This window comes from Lissotriton vulgaris, chromosome 4_1 (genome assembly GCF_964263255.1).
Source record: "Lissotriton vulgaris chromosome 4_1, aLisVul1.2, whole genome shotgun sequence".
Lineage (NCBI taxonomy): Eukaryota > Metazoa > Chordata > Amphibia > Caudata > Salamandridae > Lissotriton > Lissotriton vulgaris.
Genome location: NC_141691.1, coordinates 1692228894 through 1692252839, shown reverse-complemented (window position 1 = coordinate 1692252839; position 23946 = coordinate 1692228894). Strand labels below are relative to the sequence as shown.

At 52.3% G+C, this 23946-nt stretch overlaps 1 protein-coding gene across 1 annotated transcript in view; it reads right to left on the bottom strand.

The window, feature by feature from the left end:
* The window catches only part of RIPK2 (receptor interacting serine/threonine kinase 2), a 294374-nt gene that overhangs the window by 17407 nt on the left and 253021 nt on the right, over positions 1 to 23946 (bottom strand). The gene's annotated exons all lie outside the window — the stretch shown is intronic.

The following is a 23946-nucleotide window of genomic DNA, read 5'->3' as shown; positions in this document are numbered from 1 at the left end:
GTCATTGCGAGACCCACGTGCAGCCTAGTGCTGTCACGCAGGCTGCGCAAGTATACCTACTTGCCAGCCCCTCAAACCTTCCCTTGACTTCATGTTAGTCACCCCTATGGTAGGCCCACGGGCAGGGTGCATTGTAAGTATAAGGTAGGACACGCCTGACCAAGTTGGCATGTCCTAATAGTGAATTACAGCCATCTTCGTTCTTCACTATTGCGAGGTAGCCTGCTCTCCATTAGTTAGAATGGGCCGCCGGGATTATTAATGCTATGATCCTAGCTGGCTCAGGGAGCGTGGTGCAATGTCGAGTTTGGTATCCCTGAACTCGGGGTTTAATTACGCATCCGTTGGTGTGGATGGTTTTTGGACTCTGGGTTCGAAAATAGCACTTTTAGAAAGTGTCTATTTTCTTGTCTAACCATATCTGGTTTCTGCTGGTCTTGCGTGTGTGTGACAGGAGCTGGGTAGCTCCACAGGTCTGGATGAGTCAGTGTGGGATGAGTGGGACATTTGCGTTGAGAGTAGGGGGAGAGTAGTTGCTGATAGCCTGCCCTGCCTGATACAATGCTGGCTCCACCTCCTGCCAAGCGGCTGATGGCTCTGTGCCTGCCATGGACGATCCTAGCCCCACCTCCTGCCAGGAGGCCGATAGCTCTGCTCCTGCCAGTGTCAATGCTGGCTCCACCTCCTGCTGGGCGTCTGAGGACCCAGCCCTGCTCAGTGAATAAGCCAGGTGCTTCTGCCTGGCTCCACCCACAACAGACCCAGGATGTTGGGAAAGTCCCCTGCATGGACAAAGGGATCAAAGCCGAAAAGGGGTATAAGAGAAGGACCCCTGAACTACGAAGGCAGATCACTTCTGACAAGGAACCCTGTAACCAAAGACAAGAGGCCTGCTGATCTGAGGACTTGCCTACCCCTTCTGCCAGTGTGCTGTTTGTAGGGGGAATCCTGTAGTGCTTCTTTATTTTTGCCAAGGAACCAGGAGAGAGGAACTGTGTGTGTACTCTCACGCTTGCTAAGAAAATCTCCAAGGACTGGAAGAGTGCCAGTCTCCTGCTGAAGTCACAGGGCTAAAGGACTTCATCTGCTTAAAGTGCTGTTTGCTGGAACCTGTGAATCCAGCACCTCTGAAAGAGCCGGCAACCTCGACGCCGACGGACGTCGCCGAATCCAGCTCGACATAGTGGGTAACGGCCCCAGTGTCCCGCTTCCTCGACGACCGGCCGCCGGGCCCGACCGATGCCAGCAGCAACGCCAGTGAGTGGGAGTACGGCTCCAGCTCCAAGGGACCTCGTGTCCGCACCGCTGCTGATCGCATCGCCCTCGTGCCCTCTCGACGCCGTGAGCGCTGCTCACTCTGTGCAACCGCATCATCGACAACGACGCCTGCTGAGGCCTGATCGACACCGAAGACGCGACGCCGGATTGCTCGACGCCGCTGATCATCGTGTGCTTCATTTTCCAAAGGTACTGTGTTGTTGGGGGTCCGTGTGACTCCGGGCTCGACGTAGCGCCCCTCGCGGTCGACGCCGAACCTTTGGATTAACTTTGCCTCGACGTTGTGTAGCCCCCGTGTGGGTTACCCTGTTGCTAAGAACTGTGTTTCCAAGAAGAAGATTTGCTTTGATACTAAAGACTTTTGTGCTAAAGAAGAAACTACCTTTGAACTATCCTTTTTCCCTTCCCCGAGTATTTATTAAGATTGTGTACATTTTTGTCGTTCTTTGGTCTTGTGCTAAGCCTTATATAAAAATACTTATTTTTATAATACTCCTGTGTCGTGTCCATTTGTAGTGTATTCACTTTATTACTGTATGTGGTCATAAATGCTTAACGCACAGCCTCTGAGATAAGCCTATCTGCTCTACCAAGCTACCGAGGGGGTGAGCAGGGGTTATCAAAGGGTGTGATCCCCTTGCTCTGACTAGAAAAGGTGTGTCCCTATTTGTCAGAAGTGTATACCTCTGCCAACTAGAGACAGCCGGTTCTAACATTGGATGCAGCGGTGAGGATTTGGACCTTGCATTTATGACTCATGTGCAGTGATTAGTGAACGCTACGTAGTGAAAGCAGACCATAGCGCAGTCACAATCTAATTGGGAAGGATCCTATTTTTGGTTCTCCGCTTTTCTGAAACTTGATTTTTTGAACACTGCCAGTTTTGACCATGAGTGACACCGGAGTCACTACCCCTGTTGTTGTTGTTGAGGAGGAATTCGACAGAGCGAAGTTAAACGACTACAGATTGGAGGAGTTGAAATCCTTTTGCAAGAAGTTTAAAGTTCCTACCAAAGGTCTCAAGGCTAAGGAAACCTATCTCAAAGCATTGCAGGCCTGGTTGGAAGCCAGAGATCCCACTGATCCGGTGGTGGTACCGCCAGTGGAAGGGGATGAGTAGGCGCCAGCGAATGGGCCTGAGTCCTCTCCCGGAAGCAGTGTTTCCTCCAAAGGTCTTTCCCCTGAAGAACGAGAAGAAAGGGCGAAGGAGCGAGCATACAACATGGAAATGGCAAGGCTAAAGATAAATGGGCAGCTGGAGTTAGAAAATGCAAGAGGTAGAAGAGAAGCTGATTTGGAGACCAAAAGGTTAGATTTTGAAAGAGAGAAGTTTGCTTTGGAGCGTGATACCAAGTTGAGGGAGTTGGACATCCAATCTAAGAAGTTAGAATTGAATCCCTCTGGTGGCAGCATTCCATCTGGGCCTGCAGAAAGTAAGTTTTACTTTCCCAAAGATGTGATAAAAGATTATCATAGGAACGAAGATATTGGTCAGTGGTTTAAAGCATATGAGTTAGCATTGTTGGCCCACCAGGTCCCTGAGAAGAATTGGGGAGTGGGGTTGCTTTGTGAATGAGGGGAGAGATACCCTGTTAGACATGCCTGTTGCGGATAGGATGTCGTATACTCATATGAAAGATGCTTTAATGTTGCGGTATGGCCTAACCCCCGAGAAGTACAGACAAGCTTTTAGAGAATGTAAGAAGTTGCCTGGTACGACGTGGGTTGAATATGTGTCTTATTTTTGCAGAGCCATGGATGGTTGGGTAAAGGGCAGCAAAGTGGAAAGTTATGAAGCTCTTTATGATTTGTTTGCTTGGGAGCATTTGTCTAATAACTGTTTTCCAGAGCTGCGCCAGCACCTGATTGATAGCAAGATATTTAACCCTAGAAAACTTGCTGAGGAGGCGGACCGCTGGGTCAGTACCAGGGTCCACAAGGGTCCAGTGGGAGACTCAGCCAAAGGTGGGCAGGGTCCCCAGCAGAAGAGTGGGGGGGACAAGGGTAAGCAGAAGGAGTCTCAGAAAGGGCCCCAAAGTAATCCCCAAGGGAACCAAGGGAAAGGTTCCCAGCTCCCCCTGAGAAGAAGCCAGGGGCCCCGACGGGTAAACCTGTTCATAGGGGCCCCCTAACCTGCTACGGTTGTGGGCAGGTGGGACACCGGTTTTATGACCCCCAGTGTCCCAAAAAGGATTCGAATGCACCGCCGCGTGCACCCCCCCCCACCCCCGTCAGTTGGCGAGTGTAGCCCTGGGAGGGGAGGAGATGGTTGTCCATGGTGGGAGGGGTCCCGCAGAGATGTCCCTGGTCTCGCTAGGAGACATGCAAATGGTCCCTCCACCCCCTCTGCCTAGCAACACTAGTAAATATAGGCAGTGGGTGGCCATTAATGGCCATAGAGTGGAAGCTCTCAGAGACACCGGAGCGAGTGTGGCAGCTGTCAAGTGTCACTTGGTGTCCAGAGAGCAGGTGGTTCCCCACGCATTCTACCCCGTGATAGCTGCCGACAACTCCCAGAAAGAGTGTGAGGTAGCTCAGGTTTCCTTTGAATGGGGGGGAGTTTCAGGTACTCTTCAGGTTGCTGTGAGGCCCGCCATGCCTGCCGATTGTCTCCTGGGCAATGATTTAGAAGACTCCCCTTGGGCGAAGGTGGAGAGAGAGGCGCACTTGAAAATGTTGGGTGTGCCAGAGTGGGTGTGTGCATCCACTCGTTCGATGACAGCGAGTAAGGGTGTTGATGGGGTCCCGGAGCCTGAAAGTACGGCCCAGGACCCAGCTGTGAAGAGAAGAGGCAGGAGGCGCGGGAAACCGGCCCCCGTAGTTCCCGTGGTCCAGGAGGAGGTAGACCCTGAGGGGGATGCCCTGGAGCCCACAGGGGAACAAATTGCCGAACTGGGAGACCTGCCCGAGCTGACCCATTGGCAGCAGGATGGTGGTCCCTCCAGGGAGGAATTCTGTGCGGAACAGAAGGTGTGCCCTTCTCTTGTGGGCATGAGGCAGCAGGCCTCAGCCCAATCCTCAGGTGATCAGTCAGGGTCACATTTTGTGTACTGGGAGAACGACCTCCTGTATAGCGAGCCTAAGGCTGCTGAGCCTGGGTCAGCCCGTGTTCTGGTGGTAACCCAGCGCTTTAGAGCCTTCCTACTGGGTTTGGCTCATGACGTTCCGTTAGCTGGACATCTGGGGCAGGACAAGACCTATAACAGGCTTGTCACCCATTTTTATTGGCCTCAGATGCGAAGGGATGTAGACATCCATTGCAAGACTTGTCACACTTGCCAGGCAAGTGGGAAAAGCGGAAGGAAGCAGAAGGCTCCCCTCCAACCTTTTCCAGTGGTCAGTACCCCCTTTGACCGGGTGGGTATCGACATTGTTGGGCCCCTGGACCCCAAGACAGCCCTGGGCAACAGGGTCATCCTGGTCTTGGTGGACCATGCCACGCGGTACCCGGAAGCCATCCCTCTCAGAACAGTGACGGCCCCCGTGGTGGGACGGGCACTGATGGGTGTTTTCTCCCGGATGGGGTTCCCCAGAGAGGTGGTGTCAGACCGAGGCACCAACTTCATTTCGAACTATATGAAGTCTCTGTGGAAGGAGTGTGGGGTAACCTACAAGTTCACCACTCCTTACCACCCTCAAAGGACATGGGCTGGTTGAGAGATTCAACCGGACCCTTAAAGGCATGATCATGGGTCTTGAAGAACCAATGAGGCGGAAATGGGACGTCCTCTTGCCATGCCTGTTGTTTGCTTACCGAGAGGTGCCGCAGAAGTCTCTAGGGTTCAGCCCCTTTGAGCTTTTGTACGGTCACCCGGTAAGAGGGCCTTTGAGTCTGGTCAAGGAAGGCTGGGAGCAATCTCCCAGGAAACCTCCCCAGGATGTATACAGCTACATGCTGGCCTTTCGGAACCAGACTCGGTGCTTCAGAGAACTTGCGCAGGCAAATCTGGAGGCCAGCCAGGAGGAGATGAAGCGTTGGTACGACCGGAATGCCACTCTGGTAGAGCTTCAGCCTGGTCAAGAAGTGTGGGTCATGTCCCCTGTGGAACCTTGTGCGCTCAAGGACAGGTGGACTGGACCGTTTCCCCACTTAGAAAGGTCCAAAATGGGCATGCTCCTAGCTACAGATGCTGGAATGGAGGAGGAGAGTGAGCCTCTTCCTGACCTCCTGTGTGCTAAAGAGCAAGACGGGTCAGTGGATGGTGTGGTCCTCTCTGACACACTGACCCTTGAGCAGAAACAGGATTGTCGCCACCTGTTGGGACAATTCCCGGATCTGTTTTCCTTGGTTCCGGGTGTCACTCATTGGTGTGTCCATGACGTTGACACCGGAGACAGCCCTCCTGTGAAGCACACGGCTTACAGGTGACTGACAAGGTCCGAGCTTACATTAAGGAGGAGGTCTCCAAAATGTTTGCGTTAGGGGTGGTTGAGTCCTCTAGCAGTCCTTGGGCCAGCCCAGTGGTCTTGGTCCCGAAGGCTGCAGCGCCTGGTGCTTCACCAGAACTCCGGTTCTGCGTGGATTACCGAGGACTCAATTCGGTCACGAAGACTGACGCGCACCCCATCCCCAGAGCTGATGAGCTCATCGATCGGTTGGGGGCTGCCCGGTACCTTAGTACGTTTGATCTAACGTCTGGGTACTGGCAGATCGCCTTGACTGATGGGGCAAAGGAGAATTCTCCACACCAGATGGGCTATACCAGTTCCGGGTGATGCCCTTTGGGATGAAGAATGCCCCTGCCACCTTCCAGAGGTTGGTCAACCAGGTCTTGGCTGGACTGGAGGATTTCAGTGCCGCCTACCTGGACGACATCGCAGTGTTCAGCGCCAGCTGGGAGGAACACTTGCGCCACCTCCAAGAAGTGTTGTTGGCCCTGCGCGGAGCAGGCCTCACAATCAAAGCCAGTAAGTGCCAGATTGGGCAGGGTTCTGTGGTGTACTTGGGGCACCAAGTAGGGAGCGGCAAGGTTGCCCCCCTGCAACCCAAGATTGATACCATCCTGGCTTGGGCGCCGCCCAAAACCCAAACGCAGGTGAGAGCCTTCTTAGGACTCACGGGTTATTACAGGAGGTTTGTCAAGGATTATGGTAACATTGTGCACCCCTTGACTTCGCTGACTTCCAGGAAGCAGCCACGAAACGTGATCTGGACTAATGCCTGTCAAACGGCCTTCGACACCCTGAAAACTGCAATGTGCACAGCACCTATACTCCAGGCACCCGACTTCTCGAAAGAATTTATTGTCCAGACGGACGCTTCAGAGCATGGCGTGGGGGCTGTTCTAGCTCAGGTGAATGAAGAGGGCCGAGACTTGCCTGTAGCCTTCATCAGTAGGAGGTTACTTCCCAGGGAAACGAGGTGGAGTGCGATAGAGAGAGAAGCATTTGCATCATCGACAACGACGCCTGCTGAGGCCTGATCGACACCGAAGACGCGACGCCGGATTGCTCGACGCCGCTGATCATCGTGTGCTTCATTTTCCAAAGGTACTGTGTTGTTGGGGGTCCGTGTTACTCCGGGCTCGACGTAGCGCCCCTCGCGGTCGACGCCGAACCTTTGGATTAACTTTGCCTCGACGTCGTGTAGCCCCCGTGTGGGTTACCCTGTTGCTAAGAACTGTGTTTCCAAGAAGAAGATTTGCTTTGATACTAAAGACTTTTGTGCTAAAGAAGAAACTACCTTTGAACTATCCTTTTTCCCTTCCCCGAGTATTTATTAAGATTGTGTACATTTTTGTCGTTCTTTGGTCTTGTGCTAAGCCTTATATAAAAATACTTATTTTTATAATACTACTGTGTCGTGTCCATTTGTAGTGTATTCACTTTATTACTGTATGTGGTCATAAATGCTTAACGCACAGCCTCTGAGATAAGCCTATCTGCTCTGCCAAGCTACCGAGGGGGTGAGCAGGGGTTATCAAAGGGTGTGATCCCCTTGCCCTGACTAGAAAAGGTGTGTCCCTATTTGTCAGAAGTGTATACCTCTGCCAACTAGAGACAGCCGGTTCTAACACTCGGCATTTGCTGTTTTCGGCGGTGGCAAACAGATCTATGTCTGGAGTCCCCCACCTTGCGAAGACTTCTCCTAGTACTTCATCGTTTATGACCCATTCGTGGTTTTCCTGAATCAGTCTGCTCAGTGCGTCCGCCTGAACATTCTGCACACCTGGTAGATGGGTAGCCGTTATCGTCAGTCCCCTGGCCAGAAGCCATCGCCAGATCGCCTGCTCCTCCTGCGACAGAGTGCGTGATCTCGAGCCCCCCTGCTTGTTGAGGTAATACATTGTGGTCGTATTGTCCGTCTGTACAAGCAGAGAGTTGGACCGTAAGGACGGATGAAAGGCCTTCAGCGCCAAGTGAACCGCTCCGAGTTCCAGGAAATTGATGTGATACGTGGACTCCGTCGGGGACCACGTTCCTTGAATCTGTAAGTCTCCGGAATGCGAGCCCCCAGCCGTGGAGAGAAGCATCCGTCACGATAGTCTGAGTGGGAATGTCCTTGTGGAAGGGAACCCCTCTGAGGAGATTCTCCGCTGAACACCACCACTTCAGAGACTGAAGCGCATGCAGCAACAGTCTTATCTTGTCGTCCCAAGATCCTTTCCTCTGATCCCACTGATCCTCCAAGCACTCCTGCAACGGTCTCATGTGCAGTCGTGCGTGTGGCGTGAGGAAGATACAAGAAGCCATCGATCCCAGTAGAGAAGACACCATCCTCACTGTTGTAGATGGAGTTGTCATAAGAGCCTGAGCCTTCCGGAAAAGTGATAATCGTCGCTCCTCCGAAGGAGACACGCTTGCCGACAGCGTATTGATGGTGGCTCCCAAGTACTGAATGCACTGGACCGGAGTCGGGACAGACTTGGACATGTTGATGTGCAACCCCAGCTTGTTCAAGAGAACGCACGTCTTCTGGAAGTGTGCTTGAGCTTCCGAGAAGGAGGAGGTCTTGATCAACCAATCGTCCAGATACGGGTAGACAAACACCTTGTTCTTCCTTAGGTGTGCTGCTACCACTGCCATGCACTTCGAGAATGTTCTGGGCACAGACTTCAGTCCGAATGGCAGTACTGTGTACTGATAATGATTGGTGCCGACTTGGAATCGCAGGAACTTCCTGGGTTTGTGTGCAATGGGCACATGGAAGTACGCATCCTGTAGGTCTATTGCACATAGCCAGTCTCCCTGTTGCAACTGAGGATAAATCTGATGCAACAACAGCATGCAAAACTTCTCTCTGCGAATCCCCTTGTTTGCCTGTCGCAAGTCTAGCATGGGCCTGAACTCGTTCTTGTCCTTCTTGCGAACCAGGAAGAACCGAAGTACAGACCTCTTCCTCTTTGAGACAGAGGTACGTCTTCTATCGCCCTTTTCCTTAACAGGATATCAGCCTCCGCCTGGAGCTCGCGCAGTTGAAACTGCGAGCTGACCGGAGGAATCGATGGAGGCGGGCTGGTGAACCGAAGACTATATCCATTGCAAACAATATTCAGCACCCACTTGTCCTGAGTAATTTTTCTCCGCTCTGCCAGAAAAAGTTGAACGCTTCCCCCCACCGGAGCGGGTAACGGATGAAGGGGAAGTAACCGCTCAGGGTCGAGACCCGGCCGGGCCCTTGTTCGCTGTAGAGGACTGCTGTGCCCCTCTACCCTTCTGGCGCTTCTGGAAGGGTCTCCGGAACTGCTGCAGCTATTGCTGCTGCTGCTGTCCCGAAGTCTGCCCTCGTCCTCTTCCCTGTGCACCGAACCGTCTCTGGAATGGGCGGTAGGCTTTCTTTTCTTTGGGCTTCTCCAAGCCCACAGCCGTCAGGGTCTCCGCCTCCGCCTTCATGCGGGCCATCTCATCATCGGCATGTTTGCCGAACAGGGTCTCCCCCCAGAAGGGCAGATTGGCCACCCGCTGCTGGGCCTCCGGCTTGAGTGACGTGAGCCTGAGCCAAGCATGGCGCCGCTGGTTGATCCCATGACAGTACCCATGGGCAGCCAGAAGAGATACATCCGCAGCCGCGCTGATGACCTGGTTTGAAACCAGCATCCCCTCTTTGAGTATCTCCCTCTTATCTCTTGGCAAGAGTTCTGTGAACTGTTGACGGGATTCCCACAGGGCACGGTCATACCGCCCTAGTAACGCTGCATCGCTGGATGCCTTTATGGCCGTGGATGCCGTCCCACAAGCCTTCCTACCAGCCGAGTCGATCCATCGGCTCTCCTTATCGGGCGGCACGGTTGAAGACGGGGAGGTAGAATGCAGCTTCCTGGCCGCCGTCACTATAACAGAGTCCGGAACCGGGTCTATCCGCAGAAAAGCCGGGTCCGAATCCGGGGCCCTGTACTTCTTCAGAAGTCGGGAGGGAGCGGCCTTCGCCACCGCTGGCATGAGGAACAGCTCCTCCGCAGGCTCTACCAAACCAGGTACCAGTGGCAGTAGAGGGCGAGACAAATGCTTCTTGTGAAGCGTCTCAAAGATCACGGACGTTGTAGGTGTTGAAGCCGTCACCGTGATTCCCAATTTCGCTGCCCCCCTCAGGAGAACATCCTGGAACGTGCTGATGTCGTCCACCGGAGACACCATTGTCCCTGGGGATTCCGACAAGGTCGGAGAATAGGTCCTGGTCCTGGACCTGGAGGAGTCCGTACGGGACCTCGATCCACGCCTCCTATGGTGACGTCTTGACCTGGTGGAGGATCTACGTCGACTCCTCGATCTCCCCCTCCGTCCAGAGCGTGATTGCGACCTCTTTGGCTTCGGTCGATCCGCCGGTTCCACCGGAGCGGGCGACTTAGGTTTGGCCGGGGCCCTCGGCTGAGGGGTCCCCTTGGGAGGAGTCGGAAGTCGGGGCAGTGAGACCGACCTCGGAGGGACCGGAGGCAGCCTGTCTGCTGGCAGCTGAGGTCGAGGCATAGGTTGAGGAAGTGGTGGTAGAGGAGGAGGCGTAGGGGCCCTCAGAGGGAGTCCCCTCGGTAATGGAGGCGGGGTGTAACCGGCCTCTGTGAAGGTGTATACACCATGGAGTACACCGACCCCGGTGATCCGCCTTCCTTTCCAGCCTGGGACATTGGCAAACCTCCCATGGCGCCAGATCTCCTTCCCCCGTCTCTTCGGCGTCGAAGAACGGCGACCGGACGGCGAGCGTCGGTCCTTCGACGGCAAGCGTCTTTTCCTCGACGACAACCGTTTATCCCTCGACGGCGAATGCCTTTGCCTCGACGTAGACCTCGTTCGCCTCAACGGCGACCTCCTTCGCCTCGACGGCGACTTCCTGCGCCTCGACGGCGACCTCCTTCGCCTCTACGCCGATCTGTGCCTTGACGGCGAACTTCTCTTCGACGACGAAGATCCCCTCGACGACGATCTTCTCCTTTTCACCCACGGCGAACGGCTGTGTCGCCTCGACGGTGAGCGCCGACGCTGGGCCTTTCGACGGCGATCACTCGACGTTGACTCCGTCTCCGATGACGACGAAATCGTCACAGGGACCTCGACGGCGGTCTGTTCAGTTCCTTCGACGTCGACGTCTCTTCGACCCAGAGCCCTGGGGAGACGGGGAACAGACTGTAGTCATCCCTCTCGACGTCGTAGACAGTGCAATCGACCCAGACGGAGAATGGTGACGCTTCCTGGTCTTCCTGCCCCTGGGGAGCCCCCCAGAGGCCTCAGCACGGGCAGAGGAAGCCCCTCCAGACCCAACTTGCGCCTTCAGCCTTCTTTCCTCAAGGCCCTGAAGCCTGATCTTCTTTCTGTCCTTCAGGGTCCTGCCAGAGAAGCCCTGACGAATCACACACTCCTCTGGGACATGGGAAGAAGGAAGGCAGAGGATACACACCTCATGTGGATCCGATTTGGCCTTCTTCCTGGAGCACTCTGGACATTTGTCGAATAATGCAGGCATAATGACAATCAAAGAGTGCACCAAAGGATTAACGGGAAGAAAGCACCAAAGTACTTTAGAAAAGCACTCCAACTTGACAAAAAAGTGAAAAAATCACCAATAAACCCTTGAAAAGGGAGAGCTCAATGCTCCAGGGTTCTGCTTGCAGGAGCCAGAAAAAAGAACTGAAAGTAAAAGGGACCTGCAGTGCATTCTGGGATACTGTGAAGTTCTGGAAAGTTCTCTTAAAGGCACAGTATCTTGTTCTGAGCCACATAATGGCAGCCTATGGGGATTGTCTGTCCAGGTCTTCCTCTCTATCATTCCAGAGGGGTTTTGCTGTTGAGGCAAGGGAAATCTGGACAGGCTTTGCTGTTTGTGGATTTTTGGTGGAATTTCTAATTGAAGTACTGGACAGTGTAGCCTGGTTTTATAGGCTGCATTATCTGTCTTTAATTCTCTCTTAAGTATCTGTGCAGTACTGCATTTTTCGACACTTTAAGAGATTATTTTTGATTGCTCCGGGGTCCACGCACATGGCCGGGACTATTCCCTAGATTATGACTATACACAGAGATTCCCTACTACAGAAACTCACCCGCAAGCTACAAAACATCCAGAACGCCGCTGCAAGACTAGTCCTCAACCTACCAAGACACTTCCCCATCTCCCAGCACCTGGGCACACTCCACTGGCTCCCCATCGAGGATAGAATCACCTTCAAGATCCTCACCCATGCACACAAGGCCCTTCACAACACCGGAATAGCATACCTCAACTTCCACGCACCCCAAAGAACCCTACGATCAGCCAAGCACTCCTACGCCGTGGTTCTCTGTGCCAGAAAGACCAGATCGGAAAGGTCGCTCCTTCTTCCTGGCGGCCAGAGCCTGGAACGCCCTACCGCTCCACCTCAGACAGACAATATCACTCCCCATTTTCACGAGAAACCTCAAAACTTGGCTCTTCGACAGACCCCCTCCTTATTGGACTGGGACCTGCACCTCCCCTCCTCCCCAGCGCCTTGAGACCCTCACGGGTGACGCACAGTGAGGTGTGGTTTAGTGGAGTGGCACAGGATGTAGTCTTGTAAAGTGAAATAGCATACAGTGGATTGTAGTACAGTCTAGTGGCATAGATTGCTTTTCAGTACAATTGATTGGCATAGAGTGGAGTAGTGGACACTGAATTGGCATACACTCCAGTAATGTACGATGAAGTGGGCCACAGTAGAATTGCATAATGTTGAATAGCGTAAAGTGGAGTAGGGTACAGGATATTGAGCAGACGCCCTCTAAAGTCGGCTGCTCTAGCCGTGAGGCTACATCCTCCCAGTTCTTCTCGCCCTCCTCTTGAATGCAGGCGCACACTGAACGGGAAGCTCTAGCCCACCACACAATATTTAACAGGAAATCTAGACACACTGCTCCTCTGACCGGAGCCTGAGCTTTCCTTAGCGGGGCAGCCTTGCACCTCCTGCGCCGTGCATGCATCCGAAATGTATTGGGCGCTAAACACGCATGTGAGTGGGTCACTGCCCACCCTGCAGAAAGTGTTAAGGAGCCATTCGAACACAGTCAGAACTCTCATAGAAGCAGCTCCTGGTCGCAAGCGTTGGTCTGTGGAGTGGGGGTGAGGAGGGGGGCATTGATTCAAACAATTCAGGTGACTATAAATGAGTGCAGCTCGGGTTTTGCAGGGTTAGTGAGTCACAAATGAATGCCACGCATAAACGTTACTGCCCTCTCTGGTGAAGGTGCTAATCGTCCCTTCATTATGCCTTTGGGCATTAAAAGTGGCTAGTTGACCTTCCTCTTTAGTGTGCTTGGGAGGCATATACACTTGTTAAGTTACCACCTACCCACTCCCTGTGTTAATTTGCCTTTGGTAGGAGCTCATAATTGCATGGTCATTAACAGTAGCTGTCAGTTATACAGACAGGCCCCATATCATATCTTCGTCACTCGTTTAAGACACACATCCTCGATCAAGCCTGGCTCTTGCCCCTACTCTGCACACTTCCAGTGAACTTAGAAGACAGGCAAACAGGGGATCACAACCCTCCGAGCCATCTGATGGGCTCAGTCAGTCTAGGCGCTTGAAGGAGGGTGGGAATGACCAACAGAAAAACTCAAATCTCTCTTAGTTCTAACAAACGTGACTGTTTATCTAACCACAGGCCTCACAGATTTTCAGTAATTGTGAAACTGTGCCTACAAAGACGCGCACACATGTGTATAGGATATATACTTCACTCGTAGACGCGCAATCCCATAAAAGTATTATCGTCTCACCCTCCAAATGAAATATACCACGCTCCCTTTATTTAGTCTAGGTGAGAGTGGGGGTGTAGAGGCCGTAAGCATTGCCCAGTGACCCAGTGCCAAAGGTTAGCAAAACATGGCCACTTACTGGTGAAACGTGGCCAGCAAAGCAGAGGAACACACACTATTAGATTGCGTGTCCAGGCGCTATAGATAGTGGAAGCCTTTTTTCTGCGGAGCCTAACTCAAAGTATGGCTGCCCCAGGGTCACACGATGCGGCAGGGACTGGGCTGCTTACTTGCTCGGATCTCTTGGAGTTGAAAGGTGGCGGTGCATATTTCAGCCACAGCTACATTACAGCTTGTCGAAGGGTTTAAATTGAACTCACAGGGACAGTACCGGAGACGAGGAAAAATCTCACACGCTAAAACTCTGCAAACTACGACGGTGCCCTCCCCGTGCCCAAACAACCAAATGGTGGTTCAGTTTAATGAGGCACAGTCAGGAGTGTAAAGTGAGCATCGCCACTTCTTGCTTCTGAGCCACTGGGCTGTGAGAGTCCACGGGGCCGCCGAGATTGAGGTCCGCTCCAGGGCAGTGGGCACTCGTGCCTGCCTGGATCCTTCTAGGCGAGCACCGCCAGTCTCTCAGCCGGAAGCACTCACAGTATGAATGCACCACCGAGACAAGGACTACTGAGATTACACTGAGATTGAGATGGAATGGAAAAGGGAGAGAGTGCAAGAGAAGGAAAAAGAAAGACACGGAGATGAAGGCGGAGGAGAGAGCTGGAGAAAGAGAAATAAATAAATAAATAGAGGTAAAGCGAAAGAAAGCGAGAGAAAAGCAAATGAAGACGGAAGAAAGAGAGATGGAGAGAGAGAGCGGGAGAGAGATGGCGACAGGAGAGGAATGCGGTAGAGAGCTCAGTAGACAGAGTGAGGTGAATATGGAAAGAAAGAAGACAGAAGAGTCGGGGTGAGAAACAGAACAGCAGAAAGGCAGGAACGAGAGGCGTGTCGGGAGAGACAGACAGCTAGGGGGGAGACAGAGCGTTCAGAGTCGAAACAGGGAGTCAGCGAACATAGAGGAAGAGAGACTGGAATTGAAATACAGTTTGATGGATGGAGTTTGAGAGAAGGACATTGAGGAATGGAGGAGAAGAGGGTGGACTGAAAGAGTGAGAGCTTTGGAGGACAGATTTAGAGAGAGGGCCAAAGAGGTGATGGGGTCAGAAATGGAGAGGCGAAGTGAAACTATGGAAAGAGAAAGAAAGATTTGCTTGAAAGGAGAGAGAATGTGGAGACAGGGATTGGGGATGGGACTGGTGCGATAATGGAGAGGGGCAAGAAAAAAGGGATAGTGGAGTGAGTGAAATAGAACAAATGACTTTTGCTGCTTGAGTAAGCAGCAAGTCTTCAATCTCTTATCTTTATCGGGCCATGTGTTTCTAATTAGCGTAGAGGCCCGCACTGCCTCCAACCTCTTAAAGGAAAATATCTTGACAAAACCAAGATTTTTTTCCTTTGAGAGGTCGGGGGCAGTGCGCTCCTCCACGCTAAACAGAGCTTTATTCATCCGTATAACATTTTACACAGCTTGTTGCCACAACCTAGGGGCCGGCAGCGAACACATCCGTTGTTTTCCCCTCATGCAGCTGGTTGACAGAACCATTCAGCCGACATCCCGGGGTCCGGCGGCACATGGTCAAGAAAATATGCATAAGCAACAGGTTTGTCATTCGTCCCACCCTCCTCCCGCATGTAGTGACTGGATAAACGTAGTGTTTCACGTATTCGCCGCACTAGGCTCCAATCTGACACAGCATGGAGGCCTACTCTATGTATCCCCTGTTAACTGCCCTGTAAACTAAACCCCCAACAGTCCCACTCCCCTCCCTTTACCCATCCCACCATCTTCTTGTGAACACCTGCTCTCCTCTACACCCACCCGTGCGCTCCTATGACCTCATGTAGGTCCACTACTCTGTAGAAGTGACCCAGTTCTCCAATACCATGGCCGCGACGTTTTAGTGTGCCTGAGCCTCCCCCTCCTCCACTTCCACATCCCGCATTCGCAGATACTCCTGATATAGACCCCAAAAAAATTTGGGACGGCTCACAGGGGGAAGGAGTGCGCTATAGCACTCTGTGTGCAGCAGTATAGCATGTTGTGTGCCCATCTTTTCATGGTAGGGAGTGGCCCTCTCATCCAACACATTGCAATTACACGTTTGGCCATCAGCATGCCCATATCTGTCAGTCGTCGCAGGGCTTTCGGGAGGCCCCTGGAGTGGCCCAGTAGTGCCAAAGCCGGATCAGGCGACAAGTCAGTAGCTAATACCAAACTATTTCGGCAAACACATCGTCCCAAAACTTGTGGATTCCGGGGCACCACCAAGCAAGATGCATAAAGTCTGACAGCGGTGCGCTGCACCTATCGCAGGCAGTCGACTGTCTAAGGCCGTACCTATGCAGCCTCTCCGGTGTATAATACACTCGTTGGAGATATTTAAATTGAATCAGCCTGTGCCTGCCGTTCAGTGATATTTTCCTGGTACTTGAACAGCAATATGTCCACATACCGTCATCTATTGTGATCTGGAGATCTCTTTGCCAGTCCATTCTTGCCTTCAAGAGCGACTGCTCCCCATGCTCTCTGTCCATTCTATATAGGTTCGCCACCAGTCTCCTGGGGGAAGATGTTTTAATAACATATGTAAGCTCCAGGATCTCTTGAGGCTCCGCTAAGTCCGGGCCCAAGAGGTCCAACAAGGCACTGCGGACTCTGTGACATTGAAATCGGAGTAGAAGTGAGGCCCCCTCCATGGTCGACACAGCTTGATCACACGTTTTCACTGCGCCCTCTAGAAACAGGGCGCCTGCAGTGTGTATGCCTAGTGCGCGGAGTGCCTTCACCACTCCCCTCTCCGCTATGGGAGACAGCCACGATGTCCATTCTATTGGCATTAGGGGTGAATACAGAAATGCTCTGTCGCGAGCCCGCAGCAGTGCATGCCATGCATGGTTGGTGGTCGTAATCGAGTCTAATATGCCAACTCTGCGGTCTACCGGTTGGAAGACCATAGCAGGGAGAGGTAGGGGGTCCGCAAACAAGCGTTCCAATCTGACATGCGGTATCGCCTCTAGCCCGTGGATCCACGTGTGCAAGTGAGCAGCTTGAGCCACTCTATAGTATCGTTCCATGTCTGGGGCCCCAAGACCCCCTAGGTCGTATGGAAGCATGAGAGTCGTCCATTTCACTCTGGGCTGTTTGCCACCCCAGGCCAATTTGATTAGCAGTTGCGTCAGATTTTGGAAGAAAGCCTTCGAGAGCACTATCAGCAGATTGTTAAATAGAAATAGCAATCTAGGAAGTATCACAATTTTCATGATGGCTACTCTACCCATCAATGACAACGGCAGTTTACACCACACCTCTACTTCATCTTCCAATTTGCTGTGTAAAGCACCGTAGTTTTCACGTATGAGGGTTTCAGAGTCAGTATGCAGCATAACTCCGAGATATCTGACCGGTTCTGTCGTCCACTGTAATGGGTATTCCATGTCGAATTGTGTCGTTTTCGGAGTCAGTGGAAACGCCACAGACTTTGCCCAGTTTATCTTGAGACCTGAGAGGGCTCCAAAGCGCACCACCTCCCTCAGCACCGATGGGAGATTCATGTCCGGGTTTCGAACGTACAGCAAAGTGTCATCCGCGTACGTTGATATGACTATTTTGTACGTTGGTAAGCTAATCCCCTCGTGACTATGATACTCCCTAAGGGTGCAAGCTAGTGGTTCAGCCACCAGCGCGTATAGTTGTGGCGATCGAAAAGGAGTCAGATACTCGATCTCCTATGCGGAGTCTAGCCGTGGGGCGGTGGTACACGGCCCCTATCATATGCAAGAATGGCTCGACCAGACCCATTCTCCGCAATACTCGCACCATGAAAGGCCATTACACTGAGTCAAAGGCCTTTTCCATGACGAGGTAGATGGCTATTGCTTTTGAGTCCTGCCAAACATGCTGCATAGTGCCCAGCACCGTCCTGATGTTATAGGTGAGATTCCTGCTGGGTACGAACCCTGCCTGCTCCGGCGCTACCAACTTCGGGGCAAGCAGTGCCAGTCGCGTCGCCAACACCTTGGCGTAAAGCTTGGCATCCACATTTAATAAGGACAGTGGCCTGTAAGAGCTACATGAGGTTGAGGGCTTGCCAGGTTTGAGGATAGTTACAATCAGTGCTTCTCTCATTGACCGCGGCATATTGCCTTCGACACACACTTCGTCGAACAACGTGGATAAGTGTGGAAGCAGAATGTCCTTGACAGCTTGATAAAAGCCTACAGTGAGCCCCTGGAGCGCTGCCCGTACGCATGCTCGCTAGTGCCTCCGCGATTTCATCCTTATGTATTGGTTGCATCAAGAATTCCCGGTCTGAATCCTTCAGAAAGGGCAGCTGTATATGGCTTAGATAGTCATCTATATCATCTTCCATATTCCCAGTTTTGGCAGTGTAAAGCTCCGAGTAGTATGTTTTAAACTCGTCCACTATCTCGGTCTCCTCTGTAAGGAGTATCCCATCTGCAGTTTCCAGTTCGGATATCACCTGTGAGCGTCTGGAGTTTTTCAAGATCCGGGCCAGGAGGGAACTAGGGCGGTCCCCCTCGCCGTAGGACCGGGCCGTGGCATACTTCCCCATGTGCCGCACCTCCCTATCTGCTTCTTCGTTATAGTCCGCTATGAGAGACTTGATGTCCTCTGCCACGTTGGCGCTAACATCGCTCAGCTGTCGCCTTTCCAGCTCGGTTAATTGCTCTTCTAAGTGTTGTAACCTCTGTTGAATGGACTTGAGGACACTCGAGTGCCTCAACATCGCGATGCCTCGGATGTACACCTTGAATGCCTCCCAGACTGTGTGGAAGCTATCAACCGACCCTATGTTAATGTCAAAGTACCTCTCTATTTCTTCAGCCAACTCCCCCCTAAACTGATCATCTAATAAAGAGTACGGTGGAAAGCACCATGTGAAAGCTGGGATTCTTTTCGCAGGAGTCATTAAAGTCAAGAGAAGTGGCGAATGGTCCGAGAGAGTGCGCGCCAGTACCGTGCAGGAGCTGACGCATCTTGCCACTGTGGAAGTTATTAGCCAGTAATCAATTCTGGTGTGAATGTTGTGATAGGCGGAATAATGGGTGAACCCTCCCCTCCCAGTGTGTCTACTTCTCCACACGTCCACTAGGTCTAGTGTGATGAGTTCCGATTGAACCTTCAGTGCAGCGGCCGAAATCTTGCGCGGCGGGCCAGATGACCTATCCAATTCCGGGTTTAGTACTAGGTTAAGGTCACCTCCCCAGAGCATCTGTGCGTTAGCGCAAGCCCGGCAGTGTTGAGCCAAAGTATCATAAAAGTCCAGGGAGTCATAATTAGGGCCATAAACATTTACCACAATAAGATCGTATCCTTTCCCCTTGCATCTGGATATTAGGTATCTACCGTCTGGGTCTGCTCTCAACAGCGACAAAGACAATTTGGCCTTGGGGTTAACCCATGTCAGCACCCCTCTAGAATGTGTCGTGAATCCTGCCACCGTGATGTTGCCCTCAAGCCCCCTACTACGGAGCATTTTACTTGTAAGTGGTAGGTGTGTTGCCTGAATGAGTGCCAGGTCCACTTCATGACGCTGCAAGTAGTTCTCTACCTTCCTGAGTTTGCAGTGATCATTCAGACCCCTCACATTCCACGTCATTGCTCTGAATGTCCCCGTCTCCCTCTCTATAGTCACCTTGTTTGTTGTAGACATCGTAGCAATGTGACATATCTATGTATGGCATCAGGAAGTGCACGGCTATCGCAGGCAGTGTGAGCAGGCAGAAAGCACAACATTGTACCAAAAACAGTCCTTTGCCCCCCTCCCCCCTCCCACAGCAGACCCACCCCAATTTGGCCTTGCCGGTCCCTAACCCTCCCATCCCAACCCCTTATCTTACCACCAAACATGGTGACTCGAACTTCAAAAAGGCATTGCGCTCAGGGGCCAAGGTCGCCTGACAGTTCATGAACCTCAATATTCTCAGAGTGTTGTGTCAGGCCCCCTCCTCCTTCCGCCATGCACTCCCAGTGTTATGCTCAGAGCATCTGCATACTACCACCAATTGTCATTCAGGGGTGCGCTGTCCCTCCCCTAGCCCCAGAACGGCAGCATACTCCACCCTTATACATCTCAATGAGGCATTATGTATATAAATCCACCTCAGACTAGTACTTCCAGGCTATGACATATGGGTCCTGTACAATTCCCTTGAGACTCATCTTTACTTATCTGCAATGTGTCTGTCAGTTCGTAGAGTGGGACGAGCAGTTATCTCCAACTCTTCAGCCTGACTCGGGGTCACCGCAGCCAGCAAGTGTCCGCAGCTAGCCCAATCTGCCGCAGAAGGCCAAGGCCTTGGTCACTCCTGCTCATCTAAATGACTATTGTCTCCATCCTCCTGACGATCCGCGTTACCATTCCTCTTCTCTCTTGACCAACTCTTCAGTGCCTTCTGCAGTTTGCTAGGGTCCGTAAAAATGTGCGAATGTCCCTGTTTGTTGACACGCAGTTTAGCAGGATACAGCATCGCGTAGTCCAGTCCCAGTTCCCTGAGGCGTTTCTTGTGTGGGGCGAAGTGTTTACGTGCTTCCTGCACTCTAGCCGTGAAGTCCGGGAATATTGATATCGCCGATCCTTCGAATTGTAAATCCGCTTTGGCTCTAGCCAGCCTGAGTGCCGTGTCCCTGTCTCTGTAGTTGAGCAGTTCCGCTATTATTGGGCGGGGGGGCATCCCCGGACGCGGCAGAGGGCCGGGGATCGGTGCGCACGTTCCACCACCAACATCGTCGAGAACACCCCCTCACCCAGGAGGGTAGTGAGCAGCTTCTCAACAAAAAGTTCCATCTTGCCGGTCTGAGTGGACTCCGGAAGGCCTGTTATGTGAAGGTTACAGCGTCGTGACCGCGCCTCCAGGTCCTCCGTCTTGTCCCGGAGGGATCTCATCAGGTTCTCCACTCGTTTGTGGGCCGTGTCCAGCTCTGTCTGCGCCTCTTCGACCTCCGTTATTCTCCTTTCCGCCATGTCGTGCTTCTCTGCGCGTTTGTCTAGGCGTTCGCCCATACGGTCCATCCTATACGTCATGGCGTCCATTTTGGTGCCCAGCGCAGAGATGCTGGATTGCAGGCTCTGTTCCATGGAGCAGAGCATGGTCTTGATGTCTGAGTCGCCGCATGTTCCTCTTCCGGGTGCGCGTCCTCCCTGTGCTGTTTAGGAGGGCTCTGTACCTGCACTCGTCTCTGCGCAAAGGGGAGTCTGCTTTGCGTCTTGTCCCCCTTTCCCATCGTGATGGACCAGCCGATTCCAGAACCCCAGTATTTCGGAGCCGGCCTGCCAGGAAGACCCCTGGAGCGTCTAGACGTCACCTCCGGGAGCTGGATTCCCCGGGTTCAGCCCGGTGTCTAACACAATCCAGTCGGCTAGTCGGTTCCAGCAACGTGCAAAAGGCCAGCACCAGCTCGTCTCTGCTTGTCCAGTTATGGCAGGCAAGGTCTAACCTTCACACCAGGCTAGGCACCGTTAATGCAGTCATCAGCTCTTAAGCCTTGATCCCACGTACACAACGCTGCTGCTCGTGTGAGCAAATGATCATCCCTTCCACTTGTCAATGTGTGCACTGTGAGCGTGTCTGTCTCAAGGAGTTTCCACCACAGATCCTATATCGGCAGCGCAAACCGGACCTCGGCAGGGAGGACCACCTGTGGGGTATTGGGGCTTAGTGGTTAACTCCCCACGTCGTGAACGACCCACCGTAACTAGTATATGTATATATTAGGCCACGCAATGATTCCCAAGGGCCTTCAGGCGTATCTCCGGGCCGGCCACTCTGCTCCCAGCCTCGCCGACGTGCAGTCTCTGTCCCCGCTGGGCCGGTCTCCAAAATGGCGCTTCCCCACGGTGTTGCACTTTCTCTGCCACTCGGGACTTCTAGGGTGTTTACCGGTGCGGTATCTACCCCAGTCGGGACTGCGCCGCTAGCTTCTCACAGCGCGTCCCCGTTGGAGGTGCTCCGAGCCAGACAACGTAGGATCCGCTCCCCGATGCCTGGGGCAGACGCACACCCCGTAGCTGCACGTACGTGTACGTCGCCCGGGTCGATGGGCTGCTGGAGACCGCGGCTTGCGGCCCTCCGTCGCACGATTTTCCTCAGCGCCACGCACACTTCCCCCGATGTCGGGCTTACGCCGCTCCAGGGCCACCAGAGTCCCGACCTCTTCCGACGTCCGGTGATGGGGGTGGGAGGTCAAATCTGCAGCTCTGAGCAAGGATAATTGTTAGTGCCGGTAGAGCTAAGGAATTAGGCGGCCATCGTCCGCCCCCTCCTCCACGCTAATTGGAAACACATGGCCACATAAAGATAAGAAAGTGTTTTGCGACAGACGCAAAGCAGACAAGCCAGTCCGGATTGGCCGGACTAAAAAGCGAAAGGGCGACAACCAAAATACCTCATTTCCAATGGCAGGCCACCGTTTAGCATAAACAGTGACGCAAGCCAATGGAATAGAGGGGCAGGGCTTCGAGTCCCTTTCTGAAAATCCCTCATCCACAAAATCTCTCTCCGAGCGACAGCGTCTTGCGCTGCAACGCTAGGCGAGACCTAAAAAAGGAGATCCTTCCCTTCCAGCTAACTACCGACTTATAGCCCTATTAGATCTTGAGGACAAGGTCTATGCTCTGTGTCTTCTCAAGTCAATAGAAAAATGGGTCATGGAAAATAACATTTTACCATTCTTTCAAACTGAGTTTCGAGCTTCTGCCTCCACAATTGACAACCTCACCGCCCAAGCCATTCTGAGTCAACAATCAGCGACAAAAAATCAGCTCCCCCTCTATTGCTGCTTTATAGACTACAGTGCTGCATTCGATAAAGTGTCTCATAACACTCTGTGGAGGAAATTAGACAAGTGGGGGATCACACGGAGCCTGTTCGGAGCCCTTACCTCCTTGTACAAGAACACATGGGTGCGAGTCAGAACTGGCCCCACAACAGTCTCTGCACAAATTTCAACTCCAGACAGCCTAAAGCGAGGATGTGTTCTTGCTCCCCTTTTGTTTAACCTCTACACTGCTGACCTGGGGAGATTCCTGGAGAATAGCAGACTCCTTCCTCCAAAACGGAAAATCGAATTTGCATATTCTGCAATATGCTGACGATATTGTCATAATGGACCAGGCCAAGTCTGGCCTCCAAAGAGCCCTTGTGTAAGCTCAACGAATACAACACAGCTAATGCTCTTAAAATTAACCAGGAAAAGACCAAGGTTTTGATTTTCGGCCGTTGCAAGAAAAAGAAAATTCTAACGTGGAACATTAGGCCCACAAAGATTAAAACAACATCAAAATACAACTACCTGGGGGTCTGGTTTAGCGAGTCTTCCAGGGCATCAGTCCACTTAGCTGCCCTGAAAAAGAGAGCTGGAGCAACAACATACAGCCTGACTCAACTCAACCACTCCCTGATTAGTCCCTCTGCCGAACCCATACTGAAGGTGATCAAAGCAACCCTTCTTCCTGCCCTTAAGTTATGGGCACCAGGACATTCGTGAAGCATGCTCGGCCAGTCTTGACCGCGCCCAGGTTACCATTTATAAAAAAATCTTCCATCTCCCGAATTATATCCACAGGGCAAAACTACGACTGAAGCCGGGTCTTCAAAGACAATCTATTTCCTGTAAGGCTGACACCCTGAAGTACTACATAAGGGTGCTAAAAGCAGCAGATAATACGCTTAAAGCCCGGTTAGAAGTAACCCTTGCCAGCTCTGGGAACGCACGGAATCGCCAAATTGTAAAAGCCATAAGAACGCTACATATCGACGAAACATCACTAACTGCAGACTCTATTCCATACACAGTCTGGGAAAGGGTTATCAATAAGCAGGCAAGATAAATATTCTTCCAGATGGACATGCGGGTTTTAAAAATGTCAACTATCCTGCTCCTCTTGAACGATTCATACCTCCCCGGGGTACCGCAACCATACCTTTTTGATAGTTTGAATGCAGTGGCCCTCAAAAATATAATGTTTATGCGTTTCTAGGTCTGCGCGCCACTGCCTTCAACCAATGAGCTCCAACTGGTGAGGAGGGGGCTCGTAGACTGTGCAATTACAGGTCTGAATCATGGCTGCATCTTCTGTGCTGTTGTCCCGCCCTAGACACTCCAAGAAGACTTCTCCTAAAACCATTATATCTAAAAAGGGGCATCAGCATATGTTGGGAGGCATCTGCTCTGTTTTACTTGCACAGATATTCAAACGCTCGCAAGGTCTGGAAAATATGTGAAACTCTTGGAAAATCTGCCCTCTACCTCTCCTGCCTCTTCCCAACCGGTCCCTCCTTCCCAAAAACTCATCACAGACTACTTTTGCAGTTTGTCCTAGTGTCTTTTCACCAAACTGAGCCACAAGGCTAATTGTATCCTTGATTTTGAAGCTCATA